At 47.2% G+C, this 19,080-nt stretch overlaps 2 long non-coding RNA genes across 3 annotated transcripts in view; one reads left to right on the forward strand and one right to left on the reverse strand.

Annotated features, from left to right (window-relative positions):
* LOC125720005 (uncharacterized) overlaps nt 1-17,334 on the reverse strand; it is an 89,732-nt gene extending 72,398 nt beyond the window's left edge. The window contains exons 1-5 of one of the 2 annotated variants that reach the window (XR_007385320.1): nt 15,769-17,334; nt 15,426-15,621; nt 15,331-15,379; nt 15,184-15,281; nt 14,694-15,085 (exon numbers count right to left, since the gene is read on the reverse strand). This is a non-coding gene — a long non-coding RNA (uncharacterized LOC125720005). The remainder of the gene's footprint in view (nt 1-14,693; nt 15,086-15,183; nt 15,282-15,330; nt 15,380-15,425; nt 15,622-15,768) is intronic. The other variant, XR_007385321.1, reaches the window with a different exon arrangement.
* On the forward strand, nt 1,788-3,930 carry LOC125720012 (uncharacterized). The gene is made up of 2 exons (XR_007385329.1): nt 1,788-2,104; nt 3,665-3,930. It is a non-coding gene; the product is annotated as an uncharacterized LOC125720012 (long non-coding RNA).
* Nucleotides 17,335-19,080: the final 1,746 nt, after the last annotated feature.

Here is a 19,080-nt window from a genome sequence, read left to right on the forward strand (position 1 = left end):
GGTCTGACACTGAGCTTAAAGCTTAGTTTGGCAGGGGAAGCTCTCTGTGCCTGACCGGGGTGTCCAAACCAACACGCTGAAGTACAACAGCAGACACTGGATTTGTAGCTGATGAGAATATATATTCAGTGCTGAGGAGCTCAGTGATCCGAAGTGCAAGACACAGTGCACATAGGTACAGTGCACTAAGGCACAGTGCACAAAGGCACAGTGCACAAAGGCACAGTGCACAAAGGCACAGTGCACAAAGGCACAGTGCAGTGTGCAAACAGAGAGTTCAGTGTGTGACCATCAGTTCACATACAAAATAGTGCTCTGGATAAAGTGTTTGTGAGCACAGTTATGCTCACTACAGCTTATCAGAACACTCTCCATGGTGCCTCTGTGGAACTTGATGAGCATGGCCAGGCTTGCTGCTTCATTGTGGTTGATGATTCATTCATGATTCATTGAACTCACTGCTGGGCTTTCTTTAGAGTGTAGGCAGTGTTGTTTTTAGAGTGTCACACTTTGCTAACTCTTATTGTGTTGAATTGACACCACAGAGTGTTAAACCACTGTGACTCCACCCCTCCCCAGATTACAAGCCCATATGGACGGCACACGAGTACAAACTGGGTGGTCTGTATGTGCCCCATGTTAATGTTCACCCAAGAACTCATATGAGGACCATAGAAGCCGCCCCAGATCCACCAGCCGTCATGAGAGACTCTGACCCATATGGACCTTACAGCCTTTTCTCTTTTCTTATTAAAACTTTGTCAGCTTAGATTTGATTGTTCTTGAAGATTAGAAACTGGTGTTCCTGTGAGCTGAACAAAAACTTGTTCTTAGCTCTTACTTGTGATTTTATGTTGGTTTTGAGCCAACAGAAAGACTTACGGAAGTGGTATAAGAAGTATTTTATTTCCAGGGGGTGGCTTTGTTCATGTACGGCCACTTTGATGACCAGTGTTGGCCTGGAATTGTGGGTAATATATGCAGAAAGCTTTGCTGTGCAGCTCATAGAACTGCCAACTCCCCTGTAGACCAATGGTGTTGGATGTATATTTGCATAGCATGACAGGCCTGCCTTTGATTTAAGACTTTTTTTTAAACTAAATTCACCATAATGGTGTCAAATAGGATAAGTGTATAAACCCCACATATAGTTAAACATGTTAGTTGGAGCAACAAGATTGGATCTTTGCAGGCTTTGCTCTTGTGTGCTGATCAGTGGCTGGTTGAGAGGCTTTGGTCTTCCTGGGGGGGGGGGGACTCTAAAGGTGGACCAATAAGGATTTATCATATGGGTAGGTGCTATGCAAGGAATTCCTTAGATTTGCCTGGCAGTATGTATTCTGTTTTTTCTTTCCTGCTTGTCCCCCTCTCACAAGAAGAATAGATCAAGATCAGCTCATGTTACCCTGCTGATGCCCAACCATTGAAGAGAATCCTTCAGGATTCGTCTAGGGTTACCCACCCAGTCGGCACGCACCAATTAGCTTAGGCAACCAAAAAGAGTACTGCAGTACTGAAGGCAGGGAGCCAGTCCGCATGCACCAATTAGCTCAGGCAACCAAAAAGAGTACTGCAGCACTGAAGGCGGGGAGCCAGTCGGCACGCACCAATTAGCTCAGGCAACCAAAAAGAGTACTGCAGTACTGAAGGGGGGGAGCCGGTCGGCACGCACCAATTCGCTCAGGCAACCAAAAAGAGTACTGCAGCACTGAAGGCGGGGAGCCGGTCGGCACGCACCAATTAGCTCAGGCAACCAAAAAGAGTACTGCAGTACTGAAGGTGGGGAGCCGGTCGGCACGCACCAATTCGCTCAGGCAACCAAAAAGAGTACTGCAGTACTGAAGGCAGGGAGCCAGTCCGCATGCACCAATTAGCTCAGGCAACCAAAAAGAGTACTGCAGCACTGAAGGCGGGGAGCCAGTCGGCACGCACCAATTAGCTCAGGCAACCAAAAAGAGTACTGCAGTACTGAAGGGGGGGAGCCGGTCGGCACGCACCAATTCGCTCAGGCAACCAAAAAGAGTACTGCAGCACTGAAGGCGGGGAGCCGGTCGGCACGCACCAATTAGCTCAGGCAACCAAAAAGAGTACTGCAGTACTGAAGGTGGGGAGCCGGTCGGCACGCACCAATTCGCTCAGGCAACCAAAAAGAGTACTGCAGCACTGAAGGCGGGGAGCCGGTCGGCACGCACCAATTAGCTCAGGCCACCAAAAAGAGTACTGCAGTACTGAAGGCGGGGAGCCGGTCGGCACGCACCAATTAGCTCAGGCCACCAAAAAGAGTACTGCAGTACTGAAGGGGGGGAGCCGGTCGGCACGCACCAATTCGCTCAGGCAACCAAAAAGAGTACTGCAGTACTGAAGGCGGGGAGCCGGTCGGCACGCACCAATTAGCTCAGGCCACCAAAAAGAGTACTGCAGCACTGAAGGCGGGGAGCCGGTCGGCACGCAGCAATTAGCTCAGGCCACCAAAAAGAGTACTGCAGTACTGAAGGGGGGGAGCCGGTCGGCATGCACCAATTAGCTCAGGCAACCAAAAAGAGTACTGCAGTACTGAAGGGGGGGAGCCAGTCGGCACGCAGCAATTAGCTCAGGCAACCAAAAAGAGTACTGCAGCACTGAAGGGGGGGAGCCAGTCGGCACGCAGCAATTAGCTCAGGCAACCAAAAAGAGTACTGCAGTACTGAAGGCAGGGAGCCGGTCGGCATGCACCAATTAGCTCAGACAACCAAAAAGAGTACTGCAGTACTGAAGGCGGGGAGCCAGTCGGCACGCAGCAATTAGCTCAGGCAACCAAAAAGAGTACTGCAGCACTGAAGGGGGGGAGCCAGTCGGCATGCACCAATTAGCTCAGGCAACCAAAAAGAGTACTGCAGCACTGAAGGGGGGGAGCCAGTCGGCACGCAGCAATTAGCTCAGGCAACCAAAAAGAGTACTGCAGTACTGAAGGCGGGGAGCCGGTCGGCACGCAGCAATTAGCTCAGGCAACCAAATAGAGTACTGCAGCACTGAAGGCGGGGAGCCAGTCGGCACGCAGCAATTAGCTCAGGCAACCAAAAAGAGTACTGCAGTACTGAAGGGGGGGAGCCAGTCGGCACGCACCAATTAGCTCAGGCAACCAAAAAGAGTACTGCAGTACTGAAGGCGGGGAGCCGGTCGGCACGCACCAATTAGCTCAGGCAACCAAAAAGAGTACTGCAGCACTGAAGGGGGGGAGCCAGTCGGCACGCAGCAATTAGCTCAGACAACCAAAAAGAGTACTGCAGTACTGAAGGCGGGGAGCCGGTCGGCACGCAGCAATTAGCTCAGACAACCAAAAAGAGTACTGCAGTACTGAAGGCGGGGAGCCGGTCGGCACGCAGCAATTAGCTCAGACAACCAAAAAGAGTACTGCAGCACTGAAGGCGGGGAGCCGGTCGGCACGCAGCAATTAGCTCAGACAACCAAAAAGAGTACTGCAGTACTGAAGGCGGGGAGCCGGTCGGCATGCACCAATTAGCTCAGGCAACCAAAAAGAGTACTGCAGTACTGAAGGGGGGGAGCCAGTCGGCACGCAGCAATTAGCTCAGGCAACCAAAAAGAGTACTGCAGTACTGAAGGGGGGGAGCCAGTCGGCACGCAGCAATTAGCTCAGACAACCAAAAAGAGTACTGCAGTACTGAAGGCGGGGAGCCAGTCGGCACGCACCAATTAGCTCAGACAACCAAAAAGAGTACTGCAGCACTGAAGGGGGGGAGCCAGTCGGCACGCAGCAATTAGCTCAAACAACCAAAAAGAGTACTGCAGTACTGAAAGCGGGGAGCCGGTCGGCATGCACCAATTAGCTCAGGCAACCAAATAGAGTACTGCAGTACTGAAGGCGGGGAGCCGGTCGGCACGCACCAATTAGCTCAGACAACCAAAAAGAGTACTGCAGTACTGAAAGCGGGGAGCCGGTCGGCATGCACCAATTAGCTCAGGCAACCAAATAGAGTACTGCAGTACTGAAGGCGGGGAGCCGGTCGGCATGCAGCAATTAGCTCAGACAACCAAATAGAGTACTGCAGTACTGAAGGCGGGGAGCCGGTCGGCATGCAGCAATTAGCTCAGACAACCAAATAGAGTACTGCAGTACTGAAGGCGGGGAGCCGGTCGGCATGCAGCAATTAGCTCAAACAACCAAAAAGAGTACTGCAGTACTGAAGGCGGGGAGCCGGTCGGCATGCAGCAATTAGCTCAAACAACCAAAAAGAGTACTGCAGTACTGAAGGCGGGGAGCCGGTCGGCATGCAGCAATTAGCTCAGACAACCAAATAGAGTACTGCAGTACTGAAGGCGGGGAGCCGGTCGGCATGCAGCAATTAGCTCAGACAACCAAATAGAGTACTGCAGTACTGAAGGCGGGGAGCCGGTCGGCATGCAGCAATTAGCTCAAACAACCAAAAAGAGTACTGCAGTACTGAAGGCGGGGAGCCAGTCGGCATGCAGCAATTAGCTCAGACAACCAAATAGAGTACTGCAGTACTGAAGGCGGGGAGCCAGTCGGCATGCAGCAATTAGCTCAGACAACCAAATAGAGTACTGCAGTACTGAAGGCGGGGAGCCGGTCGGCATGCAGCAATTAGCTCAGACAACCAAATAGAGTACTGCAGTACTGAAGGCGGGGAGCCGGTCGGCATGCAGCAATTAGCTCAGACAACCAAAAAGAGTACTGCAGTACTGAAGGCGGGGAGCCGGTCGGCATGCAGCAATTAGCTCAAACAACCAAAAAGAGTACTGCAGTACTGAAGGCGGGGAGCCGGTCGGCATGCAGCAATTAGCTCAAACAACCAAAAAGAGTACTGCAGTACTGAAGGCGGGGAGCCAGTCGGCATGCAGCAATTAGCTCAGACAACCAAATAGAGTACTGCAGTACTGAAGGCGGGGAGCCGGTCGGCATGCAGCAATTAGCTCAGACAACCAAATAGAGTACTGCAGTACTGAAGGCGGGGAGCCGGTCGGCATGCAGCAATTAGCTCAGACAACCAAAAAGAGTACTGCAGTACTGAAGGGGGGGAGCCAGTTGGCATGCAGCAATTAGCTCAGACAACCAAAAAGAGTACTGCAGTACTGAAGGCGGGGAGCCGGTCGGCACGCACCAATTAGCTCAGGCAACCAAAAAGAGTACTGCAGTACTGAAGGCGGGGAGCCGGTCGGCATGCACCAATTAGCTCAGGCAACCAAATAGAGTACTGCAGTACTGAAGGGGGGGAGCCAGTCGGCACGCAGCAATTAGCTCAGACAACCAAAAAGAGTACTGCAGTACTGAAGGCGGGGAGCCGGTCGGCATGCAGCAATTAGCTCAGACAACCAAATAGAGTACTGCAGTACTGAAGGCGGGGAGCCGGTCGGCATGCAGCAATTAGCTCAGACAACCAAAAAGAGTACTGCAGTACTGAAGGGGGGGAGCCAGTTGGCATGCAGCAATTAGCTCAGACAACCAAAAAGAGTACTGCAGTACTGAAGGCGGGGAGCCGGTCGGCACGCACCAATTAGCTCAGGCAACCAAAAAGAGTACTGCAGTACTGAAGGCGGGGAGCCGGTCGGCATGCACCAATTAGCTCAGGCAACCAAATAGAGTACTGCAGTACTGAAGGGGGGGAGCCAGTCGGCACGCAGCAATTAGCTCAGACAACCAAAAAGAGTACTGCAGTACTGAAGGCGGGGAGCCAGTCGGCACGCAGCAATTAGCTCAGACAACCAAAAAGAGTACTGCAGTACTGAAGGCGGGGAGCCGGTCGGCACGCAGCAATTAGCTCAGGCAACCAAAAAGAGTACTGCAGTACTGAAGGCGGGGAGCCGGTCGGCATGCACCAATTAGCTCAGGCAACCAAATAGAGTACTGCAATACTGAAGGCGGGGAGCCGGTCGGCATGCACCAATTAGCTCAGGCAACCAAAAAGAGTACTGCAGTACTGAAGGCGGGGAGCCGGTCGGCACGCAGCAATTAGCTCAGACAACCAAAAAGAGTACTGCAGTACTGAAGGCGGGGAGCCGGTCGGCACGCACCAATTCGCTCAGGCAACCAAAAAGAGTACTGCAGTACTGAAGGCGGGGAGCCAGTCGGCATGCACCAATTAGCTCAGGCAACCAAATAGAGTACTGCAATACTGAAGGCGGGGAGCCGGTCGGCATGCACCAATTAGCTCAGACAACCAAAAAGAGTACTGCAGTACTGAAGGCGGGGAGCCGGTCGGCATGCACCAATTAGCTCAGGCAACCAAATAGAGTACTGCAGTACTGAAGGCGGGGAGCCGGTCGGCACGCACCAATTAGCTCAGGCAACCAAAAAGAGTACTGCAGTACTGAAGGCGGGGAGCCGGTCGGCACGCCCCAATTAGCTCAGACAACCAAAAAGAGTACTGCAGTACTGAAGGGGGGGAGCCGGTCGGCACGCAGCAATTAGCTCAGACAACCAAAAAGAGTACTGCAGTACTGAAGGCGGGGAGCCGGTCGGCACGCACCAATTCGCTCAGGCAACCAAAAAGAGTACTGCAGTACTGAAGGCGGGGAGCCAGTCGGCATGCACCAATTAGCTCAGGCAACCAAATAGAGTACTGCAGTACTGAAGGGGGGAGCCGGTCGGCATGCACCAATTAGCTCAGACAACCAAGTAGAGCACTGTGATTATATTATACCCAATTTACCCAACATAAATTTGATAATTGGCTGAATAAGATGATAAACTGAATACTGCTGCAATGGTATCGGTTTATCATTTTCTCAGTTTAGTTGTCTGTATTCAGTTTAGTTTATGTATGACAGTTACACCTGGTGTTGGTATAACTGTATAATTTTATATCCATAAAATATATCCGTCGTTGACTGTATTAGCTAATTTTAGTTGTGCCAATTTGATTTTATTTGTCGATTCAAACGTACAGCATTTCTTTCTAATTTAGATGTAATTACTGCAATTAGTCATTAAAATCCTGGGCAAATCCAAAAATGGTACTGTAATCACTTACTTGAGAGTTTTTAATTCAATGGAGGAGACAATACTTTATCCTGCATCGACAATTTAAGCATGAACAGAAAATAAAGGCTGTTGTTGACAGGCTCACTGTCAAAATGTGTTTGTAAAAATGCCGATATTGAGCTTCCTTTCAAAGACCATCATAAATTCTCAGGCTATTTACTCAGTTTTCTGACTGAGGATGGTGAATGAAATGCTGTTAGTTAGCTCTACTAATCAAGCCGAAATCTGTTTGAAATCAAGTTAATCTCCCTAAAACCCAGTGAGTACAAAGGGCAGCATATCAGACTGTCTGTCCTGCCTGCTGTGTCTCTGTGGTGGAGCTGGATGTCACTGGTTCTCTTCTGCTGTTATGAGAAGATTGATGTTCTGAAGCCGCCCTAATGAATAAAGCTTAAATAGGCGTCTTACACCTTTACACATTAAAATCCACCACTAGGTTATTCTGTCAGCAGCAAGAGCACTTTTAATGGGCACTGTTACAGACCTTCTGTTACACTTGTGTAGATGATTTGAGGTCTTTATATTTCTGCCTTATTGACAGAGACCAAATGGAAGGATGCAGATCAGATCTACAGGAGAAACCGGGTTTATCTTCCATATTGAAGGTTTGCATTTATGGCGGATATATATTTTCGGAAGTGTTGTGTTAATTGGTTTATATTTTATACAGCTGTACAGTTAGAAACTAATAATGTTAATGAAAAGATATTCAACCCTATGAGTCACTAAATAAAACTATGAAATGGTTTAGTTCAAGTAGCAATAATTAACTGAGACTGTGCATTTAGTCACTAGAGGAAAATGCTGTTAAGTTCCTGAAGGACGAGCTGAAGAAGATCACGAGGTACCTAGATGAGAATTACCCAGAATGCTCTGAGCCCCAGCTGGAGGAGGACAATGACCTGGACAGTGATGGTCAGATGCAGAAGACCTGTGGTAGAGATGGAGCTCTGAATATCACACTGTACATCCTGAGGACCATGGAGCAAAATGATTTCGCTGACAGACTGGAGAAGAGTAAGTGTTGAATCTCATTCTGTGTGTGTTTGTTTGGTCTCAGAAAAATGGTATTTTAAAAAACATGTATTACATTTCAGTTTATCATTTAATTTAATATGATTCAGTTTTGCTTGTATGAGTAAAAAATGTGTTTTTTGAAAAGTCTGTTTATTTACCTCTCATTTCATTTCAGGGCATCTTCTGTCACAATGTCAGCGCGGAATCAAAGGGAACCTGAAGCAGAAATTTGAGCGTGTATTTGAAGGGAAAGCTAAGGAAGGACAGCCAACTCTCCTCAGTGAGATTTACACAGAACTCTACATAACTGAAGGTGGAACTGGAGGAGTCAATGATGAACATGAAGTGAGACAGATTGAAACAGCATCCAAGAAAAGGCGAACAGAAGATACTACAGTCAAGTGCAATGATATATTTAAACCCTTATGGGGGCGTGAGACACCTATCAGAACTGTACTCAGTAAAGGGGTGGCAGGTATCGGGAAAACAGTCTCTGTGCAGAAATTTATTCTTGACTGGGCAGAAGGAAAAGCAAACCAGGATGTTCACTTCATATTTGCTCTTCCTTTCCGGGACCTGAATTTGATTAAGAAGGAATACAGTCTGATTGAACTGCTTCAACACTTTGTCCCTGATCTCAAATCAGTTGAATCTTCTGAGCTCTTTAGGTACAAAGTCTTATTCATCTTTGATGGTCTGGATGAGTGTCGCCTGCATCTAGATTTTCAGAACAATGAGAGCTGGTTTGATGCAACAAAGAAAACGTCACTGGATGTGCTGTTGAATAACCTCATTAAGGGGAATCTGCTCCCATCCGCTCTCCTCTGGATAACCTCCCGGCCAGCAGCAGCCAATCAGATACCTCCTGAGTGTGTCCACCGGGTGACAGAGATACGAGGGTTCAGTGATGCCCAGAAGGAGGAATATTTCAGGAGGAGATTCAGTGATCAGAGCCTGTCCAGCAGGATTATCACACATGTGAAATCATCACGGAGCCTCTTCATCATGTGCCACATACCTGTGTTCTGCTGGATTTCAGCCACTGTCCTTGAGAAGCTTTTTACTGAAACTGACAGGGGAGAAATTCCAAGCACTCTGACTGAAATGTACACACACTTCCTGATCTTTCAGACAGGTTTAAAAAATGAAAAGTACATGAAAAAAAGTGAAACCAAGCTTAATAACTGCTTTGAATCTAGTAAGAAATCCCTGTTAAAACTTGGTAAGCTGGCTTTTGACAACCTTGAGAAAGGCAATCTCATATTTTATGAGCAAAATCTGACAGAGAATGACCTTGATGTCAGTGAAGCTTCAGTTTACTCTGGATTGTGCACAGACATCTTTAAAGAGGAATATGGGTTGTATCAGGAGAAGGTGTACTGCTTTGTGCATCTGAGCGTCCAGGAGTATCTCGCTGCTTTATATGCGTTTCTGTCAAACTCATCAGCTGACCTGCTGGAGACTGCAGTGGATCAGGCTTTAGAGAGCAAAAATGGACACTTGGACCTCTACCTCCGCTTCCTCCTGGGCCTCTCAACAGACTCCAGTAAGACTCTGTTACAAAGACTACTGGGACAGACAGAAACCAGCTCACATAAGACTTTAATAACATCCTTAAAATGCCTACTGGGACAGACAAGAACCAGCTCACATAACATTACAGAAACAGCTCAATACATCAAGGAGAAAATACAGGAGAATTTATCTCCAGAAAGGACCATCAACCTCTTCCACTGTCTTAATGAGCTGGGTGACAACTCTCTAGTAGAGGAAGTACAAAGATACCTGAATTCAGGACGTCTTTCAGCAGAAGACCTCTCACCTGCACAGTACTCAGCTCTGGCCTTTGTGATGCTGATGTCAGATAAGGAGCTGGATGTGTTTGATCTGAAGAAATTCATCAGATCAGATGAGGAACATTGGAGGCTGCTGCCTGTGGTCAAGACATCTAGGAGAGCTCTGTAAGTCAGGATGTGAAACAGTATCATGTCTGGCAGGAACAGATTAACATTGTTTAAAATATTTAAAATATTCAATTTATTCCTTCTTATGCATTAATTCCTGGGCTGGATTGTTTTTTGATAATCTGGAACCCAGATTTTATAATGACTGAGGGTAGTGATGTAGTAAAAACACAAAACTGTAATTTCCATGACAACCCTGTGTGCATCCTAACCTGCTATAGAAACAAAGGGGGTCCTTATCAGCTGACATCCAGCAGCCCTGGAGCTGGGGGTTAAGGGCCTCGATCAAGGGCCCACAGACATGTGACTGTTCTGCTGAGTGTCTAACCAGTGATCCTCCAACCACAGGCACAGAGGCTTAGCCTGCTGAGTCACACACCAGCGCCACAGAAATGGTATGTGAGTGTTACTGTCAGCAGGTGTGTCCATGTGATGGAGCCCAGAGCTGGGAGCTTCCAGAAGACTGCTGTCTCTGACTGCTCACTGGCGCCCTCTGCTGGCCTCAGCTGCTCCTAGCTGAGGATGCGACGACCTTTCCAAAGTGCCAGTTTGCCTTAATACTGGGAAAAACACTCAGAAATTATTTTCAGTGTTGGATACTGGAGGAAGTATTTCTGTAAATACTGGCTGTCGTACGTGACTCTGCAGGTTCGGACTCTGTGCCCTTGAGTAGAGGTCGCTGGTTCAGATCTCCTGGCCGGGCAGTGATGTCATCGCAGGGCCCTTGGCTAAGACCCTTAATACCAATGGCTGTAGGGGCGCTGGATGACAAAAATACATTAAACATTATAGGACAAATCTTTCATTTGAACAAGTCGTTTTGTTAGTTATTGTTTAGTTACTGGGGGATCGATTGCGATCATATTGGGGCATTTATTTATATTTTACTTATATTACCTGGGACGTGTTTATAATTCACCAATAAATCTGGCCAGCTGTCTTAGATCGAAGGCACAGAGCAGGGAAAGAGGAGCAGGAGTGAGAGAAACGAGGGTTTTATTCGGGGAGAACACATGCAGGATCATGGAGCAACACATCGAACTAACGTCAATAACCGGACTCAGGAGACACTCACAGAAACTCACTTAAATATATTGAACTAATTACACATCTAGTAACATGGGGATTCCACACGCGGTACATGCAGCAATATATGGAGATGCAGCGAAAACGTATTCAGTCTTGTTGCGGTTCAAAAATACTTCCATGCGCTCTGTCTCTCTGCATTTCCGCGTAACTTCCATGTTAGTGCCGGTGCTTGTGGTCAGACAATAATCAAATCATCCATGTAAGCGCCGCCTCAGTAGTGCCTTCGGGGACCGGCAGCTGGACCGAGTTCCGATGATCTCGATCTCACACACACACACATGCATACACACACACATGCATACAGACACATGCATACACACACACACCCCAATTTTCACTCTCCCCGGGTGTTTCACATGATATACCACGGCATGGCCAGCCGCTATATGGTGGCATATTTGGACATGAATGAGGACACAGGTGCAGGGGCGACTAAAATAAAATATCTGGTACAGGGGCTCATAAAATGTCTCCAATAATGGTCACAAAATGCGGCTAAATGGTCGCAGTTTGGAAACATGCGAAGCCACACTTTTGATTCTTAGGCATTATTTACATTATGTTAAAAACAAAAACAACACACATGCGAACCGCTTCCCAGGTTTGTCTCTGGATGTACATTACTGCTCTATAACGTGTTTGTGGGACTTTACATTAGACAGCCAATCAGCAGCGACTTTAGATCTTCACACGAGTATGCTGCATGCTTATTGGCTGACAGACGTTGAGATAAGTGTTTGGCTATTCGGAATTTGGTACCGAAAGAGAATTTTCGATCCTCGATAGGATCAGAGCATTTTGGTCGGTACCCAGCCCTACTTTGGGGACACCTGGCAGAAAGATGGCTGACGACTGCAGTGGAAGCTGTTTCATTGGTCTGAATATGTTGCGGAAAATGTCATATATAATTTTCACATGCATCGTTAATAATACAGAGTACCATTAACTATGTGTAAATTGTGTCTTCAAATTTTCCAGGTTGGACAACTGTAATCTCACAGAGAAATGCTGTGAGGTGCTGGCTGCAGCTCTGAGGTCAAACCCCTCACACCTGAGAGAGCTGGACCTGAGCTACAATCACCCAGGAGACTCAGGAGTGAAGCTGCTCTCTGCTGTACTGGAGGATCCCAGCTGTAAACTGGAGATACTGAGGTCAGTATTACTGGGTATTCCACACTTTTAACTGTAAATGTTGAAATGACTCACATTGCATGAAAATACTCACATTTACTTGAAAGTAATACTTGTAATGATGAGGTGATCTTATTTATCTGAGAGTTTTTGTCTGTCTCTCTGCAGGCTGTCATTCTGTAGAGTCACAGAAGAAGGCTGTTCTTCCCTGGCTTCAGCTCTGAGGTCAAATCCATCACACCTGAGAGAGCTGGACCTGAGCTACAATCACCCAGGAGACTCAGGAGTGAAGCTGCTCTCTGCTGTACTGGAGGATCCCAGCTGTATACTTGAGAAGCTGAAGTGAGTAGAGAGTGGACATTTAATTTCAGTTCAAGTCAAGTTTCTTTGTCTAGCACATGTTCATACATCAAGGTCATTCAAAGTGCTTTACAGAAAATATAAGAAACAAAGTGCAAAATGTAAAAATAGACAAAGTAAAAGTGTAGGAATATATGTGAAAATGAACATAATAAAAAGAACATGAAACATTTAAGAACGGATATTAAAAGTGACCAAGTGCCAGTCCCATCAGTTACCATGATGTAGTCGACCACGGAGCCGCGGCCTGGGTGCTCTGGTGCCCTTATAAACACCATCAGTTACGATGACGTAGTCGACCACGGAGCCACGGCCTGGGTGCTCTGGAGGCCTTATAAACACCATCAGTTACCATGACATAGTCGACCACTGAGCCGCGGCCTGGGTGCTCTGGTGCCCTTATAAACACCATCAGTTACGATGACGTAGTCAACCACGGAGCCACGGCCTGGGTGCTCTGGTGCCCTTATAAACACCATCAGTTACGATGACGTAGTCGACCACGGAGCCACGGCCTGGGTGCTCTGGTGCCCTTATAAACACCATCAATTACCATGACGTAGTCGACCACGGAGCTGCGGCCTGGGTGCTATGGTGCCCTTATAAACACCATCAGTTACCCTGACGTAGTGGACCACGGAGCTGCGGCCTGGGTGCTATGGTGCCCTTATAAACACCATCAGTTACCATGACGTAGTCGACCACGGAGCCGCGGCCTGGGTGTTCTGGTGGCCTTATAAATACCATCAGTTACCATGACGTAGTCGACCACGTATCTGCAGCCTGGGTGCTCTGGTGCCCTTATAAACACCATCAGTTACGATGACGTAGTCGACCACGGAGCTGCAGCCTGGGTGCTCTGGTGCCCTTATAAACACCATCAGTTACGATGACGTAGTCGACCACGGAGCCGCGGCCTGGGTGCTCTGGTGCCCTTATAAACACCATCAGTTACGATGACGTAGTCGACCACGGAGCTGCAGCCTGGGTGCTCTGGTGCCCTTATAAACACCATCAGTTACGATGACGTAGTCGACCACTGAGCCGCGGCCTGGGTGCTCTGGTGCCCTTATAAACACCATCAGTTACCATGATGTAGTCGACCACGGAGCCGCGGCCTGGGTGTTCTGGTGGCCTTATAAACACCATCAGTTACCATGACGTAGTCGACCACGGAGCTGTGGCCTGGGTGCTCTGGTGCCCTTATAAACACCATCAGTTACCATGATGTAGTCGACCACGGAGCCGCGGCCTGGGTGTTCTGGTGGCCTTATAAACACCATCAGTTACCATGATGTAGTCGACCACGGAGCCGCGGCCTGGGTGTTCTGGTGGCCTTATAAACACCATCAGTTACGATGACGTAGTCGACCACTGAGCCGCGGCCTGGGTGCTCTGGTGCCCTTATAAACACCATCAGTTACCATGATGTAGTCGACCACGGAGCCGCGGCCTGGGTGTTCTGGTGGCCTTATAAACACCATCAGTTACCATGACGTAGTCGACCACGGAGCTGTGGCCTGGGTGCTCTGGTGCCCTTATAAACACCATCAGTTACCATGATGTAGTCGACCACGGAGCCGCGGCCTGGGTGTTCTGGTGGCCTTATAAACACCATCAGTTACCATGATGTAGTCAACCACGGAGCCGCGGCCTGGGTGTTCTGGTGGCCTTATAAACACCATCAGTTACCATGACGTAGTCGACCACGGAGCTGCGGCCTGGGTGTTCTGGTGGCCTTATAAACACCATCAGTTACCATGACGTAGTCGACCACTGAGCCGCGGCCTGGGTGCTCTGGTGCCCTTATAAACACCATCAGTTACCATGACGTAGTCGACCACGGAGCCGCGGCCTGGGTGCTCTGGTGCCCTTATAAACACCATCAGTTACCATGACGTAGTCGACCGCGGAGCTGCGGCCTTGCTGCTCTGGTGCCCTTATAAACACCATCAGTTACCATGACGTAGTCGACCACGGAGCTGCGGCCTGGATGCTCTGGTGCCCTTATAAACACCATCAGTTACGATGACGTAGTCGACCACGGAGCTGCGGCCTGGGTGCTCTGCTGCCCTTATAAACACCATCAGTTACGATGACGTTGTCAACCAACTTACCATACTGTCATGGATAACCTCCCTCTAACGTTACCCATTGATCTAACACCATACTGTCATGGATAACCTCCCTCAAGCGTTACCCACTGATCTAACACCATACTGTCATGGATAACCTCCCTCAAGCGTTACCCACTGATCTAACACCATACTGACAGGGAATACCTCCCCCAAGCGTTACCCACTGATCTAACACCATACTGACATGGAGTACCTCCCTCAAATGTTACCCACTGATCTAATACCATACTGTCATGGATAACCTCCCTCAAACGTTACCCACTGATCTAATACTATACTGTCATGGATACCCTCCCTCAAGTGTTACCCATTGATCTAATACCATAATGTCATGGATACCCTCCCTCAAGCGTTACATACTGATCTAATACCATACTGTCATGGATAACCTCTCTCAAGCGTTACCCCCTGATCTAATACCATACTGTCATGGATAATCTCCCTCAAACGTTACCCCCTGATCTACTACCACACTGTCACGGAGTACCTCCCTCAAATGTTACCCACTGATCTAATACCATACTGTCATGGATAACCTCCCTCAAGCGTTACCCACTGATCTAACACCATACTGACATGGAATACCTCCCTCAAGCGTTACCCCCTGATCTACTACCACACTCTCATGGAATACCTCCCTCAAATGTTACCCACTGATCTAATACCATACTGTCATGGATAACCTCCCTCAAGCGTTACTCCCTGATCTACCACACTGTCATGGAATACCTCCCTCAAATGTTACCCACTGATCTAATACCATACTGTCATGGATATCCTCCCTCAAACATTACCCACTGATCTAATACCATACTGTCATGGATAACCTCTCTCAAGCGTTTCCCACTGATCTAACACCATACTGTCATGGATAACCTCCCTCAAGCGTTACCCACTGATCTAACACCATACTGACATGGAATACCTCCCTCAAGCGTTACCCCCTGATCTAACACCATACTGACATGGAGTACCTCCCTCAGACGTTACCCACTGATCTAATACCACACTGTCATGGATAACCTCCCTCAAGCGTTACCCACTGATTTCACACCATACTGACATGGAGTACCTCTCTCAAGCGTTACCCATTGATCTAACGCTATAATTTTAAGGCTGAGAGCTGACCATTGCTGTTCCAGGGATTGATGGTAATTAAAGACAAACATACCAGTACTTTAGCTAAGTAGTATTTTTTATGAAAATGTTTTCTAATTTTTCAATTTTATTTTAGTTAACAATAATTACCCTATTACAGAAAATGTGTTTCCCAAAAAGACGTTTGGCAGGATGACCCATAATGCACTTAAACAGCAACATAATAAACAAACACAAACAGATTCTTTGTTCTTCTCCTACCTCCTAAAATCCCGCAAACTAATCAGCTGTAAACCACGTTAGAAATAATTAAGCAGTAAAGCAGAAAGCCAGTCGTTCTTAGCACATGGTTTGTGTTGGTCAGCAGAGCTAATAGACAAAGGAAAGTGACAGTCATGTTGCAGTTTAGAACTTAAATATTTTTATATACTGTACAATAAATTCATTGTTTTACAAAAACTCTTCTGTGATGACAGTGATGGCTCACGTACAGAGCACCAATGCAAAAGGTGGTTTTATAAGTGTTTTTTTCCTAAGGGTGGACCGGTGTGAACTCACAGAGGAATGCTGTGAGGTGCTGGCTTCAGCTCTCAGATCAAACTCCTCACACCTGAGAGAGCTGGACCTGAGTGACAATGACCTGCAGGATTCAGGAGTGAAGCTGCTCTCTACTGGACTGGGGGATTCACACTGTACACTGGAGATACTGAGGTCAGTATTACTGGGTACACCACACTGTAAACTAGACATACTGAGGTCTGTATTACTAGGTATTCTCACTGTAAACTGGACATACTGACGTCTGTATTACTGCGTATTCCCACTGTAAACTGGAGATACCGAGGTAAGTATTACTGGGTATTCCCCCTGTAAACTGGACATACTGAGGTCTGTATTACTGGATATTCCACACTGTAAACTGGAGATCAGTTTTACTGGGTATTCTATCCTAAACTGGGGACACTGAGGTCAATGTTACATAATATTCTACACTTTTAACTGTAAATGTTGAAATGACTCACATTGTATGAAAATACTCACATTTACTTGAAAGTAATACTTGTATAGGTGAGGTGATCTTATTTATTTGAGAGTTTTTGTCTGTCTCTCTGCAGGCTGTCAGGCTGTAGAGTCACAGAAGAAGGCTGTTCTTCGCTGGCTTCAGCTCTGAGGTCAAACCCCTCACACCTGAGAGAGCTGGACCTGAGCTACAATCACCCAGGAGACTCAGGAGTGAAGCTGCTCTCTGCTGTACTGGAGGATCCCAGCTGTAAACTGGAGAAGCTGCAGTGAGTACAGAGTGTGTGTCTGACACGCTACAGATACTTATGCATGTATGTGAAGAAGAGGCACCAATAAATAAATGGATACAGCAGTACTATGTCATTCTGCTTCTCCTGTAGTGTGGACCACGGTGGAGAGTGCAGGACCAGACCAGGCTTACAGAAATGTAAGTGTGTTTGCAGGTTTTTATTAATAATACCATTAATACTATGTTATGGTTGTATTCACACAGTTGTTGTGATGAGTGTTATGGTTGTTGTCACACAGTTGTTGTGATGACTGTGTTTTCTGCACTGTGTGTAGATGGATGTTTGAGTTTCTGTGTCATTTTAGACAAACATCCAAATGAGAAACAAAACATCAAAATCATCACCAAAAACACTATTAATTCATTTTTATGTAAAAAAAAATGTTTTTTACAAATACTTTATAACTGCTCCTTTCATACTTGTGTTTGTGTGGGAGCGTAATATTGTTCAAATATATTCTGATGTTGTTGTACATCTTTAATTTCACAAAAATGAATCCTTTGCATTTGTTCTTCTTGCACATGCTGTGAGTGTGTGTGTTTGCTGTGTGAGATTCGTTAGTATTGTCCTAGGACGGCACCCATAGGCAATGACTCTCTCCTCCAGTGTGAGATGCGAATTTACATTTTTACAGGGTGGAACACTCCTTAATATTCATGAGAGAGTATTGCTGATTGGCCAGTGAATGCCTTAGACCAGAGGTGCCCAACTCCAGTCCTGGGGGGCCAGAGCCCTGCCCATTTTTGGGTTTCCCATCATTTAACACACCTGATTCAACTCCTTGTGCTAATTACCACACAGCTCTTGAGCTGAATCCTTTATGGTGGAACAGGGAAATAACTAAGCTACATTGGGCTCCGGCCCCCCAGGACTGGATTTGGGCAGCCCTGCCTTAGAAAAAAACAGGCAGCGCATTGTCGCTGTTAACTGACCAATCAGGTAGTGCTCCTCTCATAAATATTAATGAATCAGTCGGTCATGTAGGGCTTCGCTTATGAATATTAATAAGATTTCTTGAACCACAGTGCTAAAAGAAATTTGCGCCCGGGACACACTGGATGTGCTGCAGAAAATATAATTTCTTTTCGACACCCATGTTAACGGATGAGAGCGGCCACGTGCCTGCGCAAGATGCGGGGCTCACTCCTCGCGGCAGCTGCACCACACTGCACAGTACGCGGTTCTCTACGGGAGCGTATTGCATTCATCTGAAAAACAATCAGTTCTGTTTTTCCCAATTAGTGAGATATCTTTTCTGTTGTTCATGATGTACGATCTGTGTAGTTTAATCCGCTTTTGTTGATGGTTTGTAGATGGTATTATCATTAGTTTTCCGACTTTGCGCGGCACCTCTATTCCGCCCCGCTTGACATTGCAGTGTTTCTCCAGGATCAGTATATACTGTATGGCATGTATGGCGTTTAATTAGTGCCAAAACTCACGCGCATAAAAACCACGCACGCGTGTGCGCTCGCGAGCTGAAACCCCATTCTCTCTACGCGCTCGCGTTTGCACAGCACTCGCTCGCTCCACAGGATGAATTTGGACACTTTGGAGGCGGGAACAGTGGCTAATGTCTCTGTTCCTTTTTTTTATAATATTGACTACGATTGGCTATTTGCTTTGGTAGAAGATGAAGATATTCGGTCAGTGACCGCGGTCCTCATATTCAATTTTATGGCTTTAATAACTTTTAACGGAAGTAAGGTGTGGGGCGTTTTAATGACAGAATCGTGATGTCTAGTACACAGACATCGATTCACACCAAATATTTTTGCGCTCCAAACCATTTCGTGATTTGTGCAAAATCGTGTTAATAGCTAATAGTATATGTTCATTCAACTGTAATGATACGGTGGTTTAGCGTTTTGGGCTCATGGCGACTGTTGCACACCCCTTTGTTTCCCATACTGCTTTATGTACGATTTCTAATTAATTTTTGAATATCCGAATGTATCCATATGTTACGAATC

This window comes from Brienomyrus brachyistius, chromosome 24 (genome assembly GCF_023856365.1).
Source record: "Brienomyrus brachyistius isolate T26 chromosome 24, BBRACH_0.4, whole genome shotgun sequence".
Taxonomy (NCBI): Eukaryota; Metazoa; Chordata; class Actinopteri; order Osteoglossiformes; family Mormyridae; genus Brienomyrus; species Brienomyrus brachyistius.